We start from the raw sequence: 8793 nt of genomic DNA, 5'->3' as shown, positions 1-8793 counted from the left end.
CCATTCTGGATGCTGCCTCCCGGCCCTAAGATTATGCCTTGAGATTGGACAAAATGGCATGTTTTACATGTTCTAGATCAGTGATCTAGAAGCTGATGGGGTGACAGAGCACATTTGGGAATGTACGGAGACATTTCTGATCATCATGACTCAGGGAGGTGATAGTGTTAAACTCATTCCAAGGCACAGGACACCCCCCCAGCCCCCAACAAAGAACTATTTTCCCGCAAGCAGGAAGGTTGAGAACCTTGATCTAGAGCCACATCATAAAAAATGAGCATACAATTTTAAAGATGCGAAAGAGAGGGAGATTAAAGATGTGGAGGAGAGGGAAGAGGAAGCGGACACGGAGAGAAAGGAAGTAAGTGAAGGAGAGAGAGAGACAGAGAGTCAGGTAAAGACTGAGACAGAATCAGAGAGAGACAAGGGTTTCCAACCAAAAAGACTTAGAAATCCCAGTTCTCCTACTTCCTGCGCAAACTTGGCAAGTTGCCTTCCCTCTCTGAATCTCATTTCCTCATCTGTGAAGTAAGGATCAGCGTACCTTCTCATGGAATGAGGTGAAGATGAGGATTCAGGGGTGTGATGCATATAGAGGACTTGGTTGAGATACGTGAGTACTCAGGAGGGCAGAGCCTCCCTTGGCCTCCTACCTGCTCCCCACATGGTCTCCCAGCCCCCTGGGATTCCCCACCTCATTAGCTGGGATACTGACCAGGGGAAGGCTGCTCCTGGGGTTAAGGAGTGTTGTTCAGACTAGGACACTATAGAGGCAGTAATAATGCCTAGACAACAGTCAGCTGGGGTACTCTTGAGCACAGCAAGGTGTCTGGATACGCACATGGGAAGAGAGCCCTGGGACATAGGTCTCCGAAGTACCAAAAGACAGCAGTTCTCAAAGGTGAGAGGACTGAACAAAACTCTTATTATCAGCTCCTCTGTGCTCCCCCGCAGCAGGGGGCAATCATCCTTGCCTCTTCCAGCTTCCCCAGAAGCCCAGCATGAGAGCCTTGACCCAGCCTCCTCTGGGGCCCAAAAGCCAGAAGCACTGAGAGTGGAGACCCAAGATTCCCAGAGGTGAGTGCTTGACCCACTTGGAAGCCCGTCCTCAGGACCACCGTGGCCAGCATCCTTTCCCCCTTGTTTCCCAGTATGAATGATAGTGGCCCTGACTCAGAGCAGGCCCCTTCTTGCAGGGGCAAGGGTCTGAGCTAAGGGCCGTCTGGGGGAGCAGGGATTGGGCTTTCAAGAAAAAGGGACTTTTGCACCTGAGCTGACATCCCACATCCTTTTCTTAATTCTCCAGTTCAGTGCCTGTTCTCTGGGGAGGAAAGAGTGCTCTAACCAATCTTTGCCCCTTAATCAACTGGTTAAACAAGGATTTTGTCCCCTGTCTGCCAGGGGCTGTGCAGACACACAAGGCACCCACAAGGAGGGAAGGGGAGCTGTGTCCCTGTTCCAAGCCTGGGTGGAAATGAAAGGCCCCCTGCTCCTGCCCCTTCTCCTGCTAGGGACAGTTGCTGCTCTCCATCTGGGTAAGCCTCCCCTTCCTGTCTCACCAACCTTTCTTTTTTCTCCTTTATCTTGCAGGTATTTTGCCTCACAGGGCCAGGGCCACAGCTGCCCCCCTTTGGTTGACCCCCAGCCCATCTCTGATTAGATTTCTCCTGGACTCGGATCTGTGACCCAAACTTTCTGCCAGGGTTACTTCAGAGGAAAACCCCACCACCTGTGAAGAGGAAGGGCTTCTCAGAGGTGCCTCCTCCCAGAATACACACCTACGGTGTCGGCCAGAAGTCAGGATCTCACCCACTTGTGTCTACGACCCAAGTGTTCTCACCTCACCCCATGCTAAGGAGATCCTTCCTGTATTGGTTACAGATGGTGGCTCATGTGGGCCTTCAGAGCTGTCCATGGTCCTGGAAGAAGGGAGGACCCCCCCCCCCCCCACCGAGTTAATTTTAGGTTACCCCTTCTTCCCAGAGAATAATGCTCCCAATCTGGACGGCTGGGAGGCACAGGCAGACCTGAGTCAGAATCTGGAATGTTTAGGGGAGCCGGAGGGAGACTCTGCCTTGACCCAGAAGGTGATTCAGTCAGAAGGAGAGGAGACCAAGTCTTCTGGCTATTGGGACACATTTGAGGGTGACTAGGCCATGGATTCCAACCCAGCTGCCCTAGACAAGGACTTTCAGTGCCCCGAGGAAGTGGACAAAGTTTAAACCCAGGCAGTCCTGGGTGCAAGACTTGTTGCTTCCTATTGGTGCGGAATCTTGAGAAATTTGTAAAAGCTCAGGTGAGTTGCAGAGATGCTACAGTGGAGGACTGGAGGTGAGGAGGAGATCAGATTCAACCTTCTCTTCCCTTTGAGATCAGTGGTTCTTAAAGCATAATGTGTGTCAGGATCTCCAGGAGGTCTTGTTAAATTACATTTATGGCTTTGCAAATCTGGGGCAGGACTTGAGAGATTACACGTATAACAATTCCCAGGTAATGGTGGTGCTGTAGGTCTGGGGCCTGCACTTTAAGAACCACTGTCTGCACGAGTGGCTTTGGTATTTGATATACCTGTGTTTAGTCCCGGCTCTGCCTGACATTGGCTTCGTTGCTGGGATGGTCAGCTCACCTTTTGGGGCTTCTTTGTTTGTCAACTGGAGATATATAGTACCATCTTGTTAGGGATGTGGTTGAGGATTAAATGAGATAATACATGGAAGTATTTGGAATCGTCCCTGGGTCATTAAAACTCTCACAAATGGAAGTTTTGATTATTCTGAGTATTATTAGTTTTTGCAAAAAGTTTCTGACCAAGGGACACAAGATGGGATTGAGAAGGGCAAGTAGGTCATTGATTTCTGATCTACAAAGAGATGAGAAGCTCTCTCCTGGAGGCTCAGAGACTTGAGAAAAACTGGCGAATTCTCTACCCTACATTTTCTTCTTTCTGCTGAATGTCTGCAGAAGGTGTTTGTCTCCATACACAACTCCAACTCAGATCATCACGTCCTGTGCATGGCCAGAGGGGGTCAATGAAAGCCAGGCCTGGATTGGAGGCGTGCTCAAGGGCTGGGTAGGTGAGGTACCAACCTCCCTGGGGACAGGATGTTCTCTCTGACTGTCTCCAGGGACCCCCTGCTGGCATCTAGCCGCATCTCAGTCCTTGAGGCCAGCCTCAAGCAGCAGGCAGTGTGGCACTGGAGCTGGCTTGGACTGGGTCTGGGGGACCGATGATTTGAGGCATCTCATCCCAGCTCCGTGCTCACGGACTTCATGCCTGTAGCTTGAAATCTGCCCCAGTGGAGGTACGCACACCAAGGAAATGGGCAATTGTAAATCAGGGTTCTTCCTGCCCTCTGTGTTCTCCCCTTCGCCTGGAGCTGGCCGTTGAACATTTCCTGGTGCATCACTGGAGTCAGGAGATAGGCTCCATGCCCCGCTTAGTCACCTACTAGCTGAATGACTTCCTTGGAGTCTCAGTTTCTTCATCTCTAAAATGGAGCCCCTCTCTCAAGGCAGCTTTTGGATTGTGGATGAATAAATGCCATGAAATGTGCTACGCGTGTGTGGTCCCTGGCCAGCAACATCGGCAAACTGGGTAGCTTGTCAGAAGTGCCCAATCTTGGGCCCCACCCCAGAGTTCCTGAACTGGAATCTGCATTTTAAGAAGAATGCCAGGAGATCGTATGCCCTGTGAAGATGGAGAAGCGTGTTCTGTGTGATGGGGGAACGCTGGCCGCGCTTGCATCAGCATTGCCTGTAAACTCTCAGGCATGGGTCTCTTGCGGATCTGGCTCCCCACTGGGTGGTGAGAGGGGAAAGGAGCACCCAGTGGGCCTTCTCTGGGGTCCCTGGGTCTGTCTCCCGGGACCTCTGCCCTATGACCCAGCCTATCACTTCTTTAGTTCCCGTGCGGGAGATTTCAATGGACTGATGGGAGACGCTGGAATTTTGGATACCGGGCCTCAGGCAGCCTGTGAATGGGGAAGGCAACTATGTAGCCCTATGGACCAGAGGTGAGGGGGACTGGGGCCAGAGCAAGGGAATGTAGTGGCAAGGTAGACTCTCACACACTGTCCCTTTGAGTTCTCCGAATATACCTCTCCAAACTCACACCTTCCCCCAGCTGGAGAAGCCACATCGTCTGTGAGGAGGGCTGAAATGTAGGGATCCCTCAAAGTAAAACCAGGTGATGGGGTGGGGGCTCTCCAGCCTCACCGACCGCGCTAGGCTTGGGGCTGGGGGGCTGCTATCCTTCCTCTGATATGAGGGCCACGAGGAGTGACTGATGCAACAGAGGAGAGGAGGAGATGTGAACGGAAGGTACGGATGAAGGACGAAGGGAAGCTGTGGGAACTAGGACTGGCTGACGGGTAATTCGCCAGCTTTGAGCAGCATGGAAGCCAGATGTGAGGGAGCTAGCTCCAAGGCTAAGACCATCTGTGCTGGAGTAAGCCTGCCGCCATCCACATCCAGCTCTGCCTCTTGCAGGCTGAGACCCAGGCAAGTTACTACCTCCACTAAGCCTCACGTTTCCCGTCTGTGAGATGGGATGATGATAACATCTATCTTTTGGGGTCATTGCGACGATCATGTGCAATAGGCATACTTTAACCAGCTAATTCATGAAGCTCTTAGCACACTGCCCCCCTCCTCCCCCGGGAAGAGCTGGGTGCACCTTAGCTAGAAGGGGCATGTGGGAAGCACCCTGATAGTCCTGGTCCCCGCCGGCCAGCCAAGGGGGGAAGGAGAACCGCTTGCCACACAGGCGACCGCTGACGTACCATGCTTTCCACTGCTGGCAGCTGACTTCATGTGAAAGGCGTTTGCCCTTCGTCTGCTCCTTCTAAGCCTGAGGTGTGGAGCCCCTGCCTCGGAGCCCCCTCCCTTCAGACCTCCCCTGGCAGTCCCTGGACCCCTCCAGGCTCTGTCCCCCAGCCTCTCCTGGCCAAAACCCCAGACTTCCCACAGCATTTCCCAACTCCATCTCATTATTGCACACGCTGGAGGACTGCCAGTGGAGCCCCAGGCTGGGTGGGGAAGCCTAGCGGGAGCAGCCAGGCACCTGCTGGGCTGGTGGGCTCCCCATGGGCCTTCCCTGCCCAGCCTCCTCCGCTTCCACTGCCGGAGGACTGCCTCATGGGTGCGCAGTGGGGCACTGTCCCTCCTGCTTTGTTTGGCTCCCATAAGGGGTACAAGTGTGGATGGGCTTTCCAACGTGGAGGGGACTGCACCCATTCAAGAACTGCTGTGCGCATGGTGTGTACGGAGATCCCACCTGGGAAACCGCGTGGGAGGGAGGAAGTCCCTTCCTCTAGGGACTCTAGGGCAGCTGGTTCCTCTAGCTCTGGATCTTCCTGGCCTCTAGGGCAGCTGGTTCCTCTAGCTCTGGATCTTCCTGGCCTCTAGGGCAGCTGGTTCCTCTAGCTCTGGATCTTCCTGGCCTCTAGGGCAGCTGGTTCCTCTAGCTCTGGATCTTCCTGGCCTGTCAGATACTGGCTCCTGTTTTCTATTCTCCCAGCCCCCTGTGGGCGAGTTTAAAGTCCCTGGCTCCTGGGATGGGTCCTCCACTCCTTTCTGAGGTGTGTCCCCCACCCCAATCCCTTCTCCTTTTCCCCCATCCCCAGCTGACCTCCCTAGAGAGAACACAGTCTCAGATGGGAGCTGCCTTCCACTGGGAGGGCCTTGGGGCAAAAATTGTAGCATCAGGTAGCGGTGAGGCTCCCGTCCCTATTCTAGAGACCCTTCCCCTCACCTCACTGTCCCCAAGGACGGAGAACGCTGCTGCCTTTCTTTGTTCCAGGCGGGATGCTGGGGTTGATAACCAGGAAGCTCAGGCCTGAGCTGGGTATCAGGAGGGCAGAGAGCCCTGCGTTGTTGGGCGGGGGGTGGGGATGCAGAGGGAGAGAGATTAAGGCACAGAGCTAACTAGCTAGCTACGTGATCTACTGTCATATTTCCCGAGGGTGTAGTTCCACTTGGGGTGCAGGGAGAGTGTACAAGCGTGTTTGTGAGTGCACACGTACATGTGTGTATACGCATCTTGGTGTGTACAAGAGTCAATCCTTGCATGCTTGTGTCTATCCCTGCACATGGGAGTGTCTATCTATAAATATGCAAAACTGTACGAGTCCGTGTGCCTCTGTGTGCTGAGCACACTTTAAATACCTCTGTAGGGGTGCCTGGGTGGCTCAGTGGGTTAAAGCCTCTGCCTTCAGCTCAGGTCATGATCTCAGGGTCCTGGGATTGAGCCCTGCGTTGGGCTCTCTGCCTACTTGTGATCTCTGTCTGTCAAATGAATAAATAAAATCTTAAAAAAAAAAGTAGGGATTAAAAAAAAAACAACCTCTGTATATTTATGGATACATAACATGTACATAAATATACATAATGTATATTTATGGATACACCTGGGTGTTGTGTACGCCCATATAGCTTTGCCCCAACACTCTTGGATCTGTGTGTGCCTGTATATGTGTGTACCAGTGGATTTGTGAGTGTGCGTATGTGTGTGTGTGTGGAACACATGTGTACAGGTCTACATCTGTGTGTGCATGTGTGTATCGGTCCAGGCATGTGATGGTATGCAGAGTTTCAGGAACAAAAAGAACAATGTTCTCAGATGGACTTTGCTGCTAAAGGGGCCAGAGTCAATGGAACAGGATAGGAATGGGGACCCCCAGGGGAAGGAGGTAGTAAAAAAGCAGGAGACGAGTCCCCTGAACACCCTGGCAGCAGAATGACAGGCGTGGGTACTGCAGTGACTGTCACCAGTGCTGGGCCCAGGGACTGCCTCTAGGTACAGAGGCCTCTCCTCAGGAGAGGGGTCTGTCCATCTGCCTTGGTTGGACACTGAGCCAGGAAGCCCCTCATCACAGCATGTTGGTCTTCCCAGGGACAAAGAAAGAGGGCTGACAAAAGTCAGACCCCCCACCCCATCCCTTCCTTGCATACTTTAGCAAGCTAATTCTTGATGTTCTGCTTCTAGAAGAACAGTGGAATGGGCTGTGGGTAGGGGGAGGAGGGTTGGTAAGGGAAGATTCAAAGAGGGAGCTCTGAGACCAGTATTTTGGCTTTTATCAGCTTCCCCTTCTCTCCTGGATGGGGAAGGAGCTGCAGCCGACACCAGTAGCCCATCTGGCTCTAGGCAGTATAGACAGTAGCCCAGTATCTAGCCAGCCAACACAGGAGATGGGGGGGGGGTGGCGAGCAGGGCTCAGACCCCTCCAGACTGAGGCTCGCTGGAGGCAAGGCGAGGGAGATAAGCTATCTCTCAAGTGTGCAGCACGTCGGTGACTGCGCCTGAACTTCAACCATTAGGCATTTATATCTTTGGCTATTTAAGGCCTTTCAGTCTTGAATAGCCCTTGATTAAAAGGCGATCCTCTTGGGAGAAGAAACTCCTGAGGGTGTTATCTATTCAAACCTCTGGGAGGTTGATGGGTCGTTTGTGGAGAATAAGGTTTTTTGAGAAGGAACACGCAAGGGAAGGGTGTGTGTAACTATCTGTGGCTGTGGGCTGGATGGGTTGTGGGCAAGAGGGGGAGAATGGGGCAGAGGGTGCTGTGTGCACCGTTTCCTCTTCCTGAGGACCCAGGAAGACTGTTTCCCAGTCTTCCTTGTGGCTGCAGCCTAGCCGGTGCAGTGGGGTTGGACGTGCCATAAGCTCTTCAGGGCCTGAACTTCCCGGGGTCTGCAAGCCTCGCGGCCCCCTTTCCCTGCCCGTGACCTGGCCTCCATGTGTCTCGGATGGCATAGCCACCAGGGGGAGGGAGGGGGCTATGTGACCCACTCTGTGATATGAAACCTTGAGGTTCTGCAGATTTCTTGGTACTGCTGCCTAAACACTTGGTTTAGCTCAACACATACAGAAAAGAAGGGACCCACGGGTGTCCTGGTTTTTCTCAGACAGCCGTGGCCTAGAAGTCAAGATAGTAGACTCTGGAGCCATAAAGCTTGGGGCTGGGGGCCCAGCTCTGCCGGCTCAGTCTCTTCCCCTTACCAAGCCACAGTCCCCTGCTGTTAAAGGAGGGTCCCAGTAGGCGACCCCTGTCGCACACCCAGCCCAATGCTCAGCCATGGTGAGTTATCTCTAAGTGTTAGCTTTTATGCTGAGTGATTACAGACACAATGACTGCTAGGAGTGAGTATGCGCTCCAGTTCAAACTTCCACGGATTCCAGGTATCTTTTTTCTAGCCAGCAGGATTAGTGACAAGCCCCGGCAACCCCAGCAGGATTGGCATGTGGTCGCGTTGGGGACGGTGCCAAGTCCGCCACGATGCAGCAGGGCCCAGACAATCTGGCCCCCAGAGGCTGTGGCTCGGGTTCCCGTGGCTCGCACGGCAGGCTCGCTGTCCGGAGTTCACACTCCTGCAGGGGGCTCGGCGGAGTGGCTGCCGCAGGCGTGGGAGGACCACACCCGTCTGGAGGAAGAGGACACGGTTGCCTCGGTCTCCTCTGCAGAGAACATCCCTGCGACTCCTGCTGGGATGCCTGTGGGTCTCCCGGGTGCAGAACAAGGCCTCTACTGACGTCTCTGCTGGTCAGATCTCGGGACGTTGCCTGATGCCAGAGGCCACCCCTGGGGAAGTGTGATCCCACCGGCCTGAGGATGCGGTGGGGGCGAAGGCCGAGCGGGGAAGGGGTGACAGGCCTCTGTGATGGGATCTGACCCCTTCTTCCCCGGAGGGGGGAATCACTGGGGTCAGCCCACTGCTTCCAACGTAGTCCCTTCCAAATGACTCCCAAAGCTGCCCCTGCCCCTCCCCGCCATCTCCCTGCACCTTCTGCAGAGG

The 8793-nt window shown here is 53.9% G+C and overlaps 1 pseudogene; it reads left to right on the top strand.

Annotated features, from left to right (window-relative positions):
* Positions 1-1474: 1474 nt before the first annotated feature.
* LOC116599953 lies at positions 1475-8529 on the top strand (annotated as a pseudogene).
* The last annotated feature ends 264 nt before the right edge of the window (positions 8530-8793 follow it).

The sequence above is a fragment of the Mustela erminea genome, chromosome 9 (genome assembly GCF_009829155.1).
Source record: "Mustela erminea isolate mMusErm1 chromosome 9, mMusErm1.Pri, whole genome shotgun sequence".
Lineage (NCBI taxonomy): Eukaryota > Metazoa > Chordata > Mammalia > Carnivora > Mustelidae > Mustela > Mustela erminea.
This window is presented reverse-complemented; position numbering and strand designations above follow the sequence as displayed.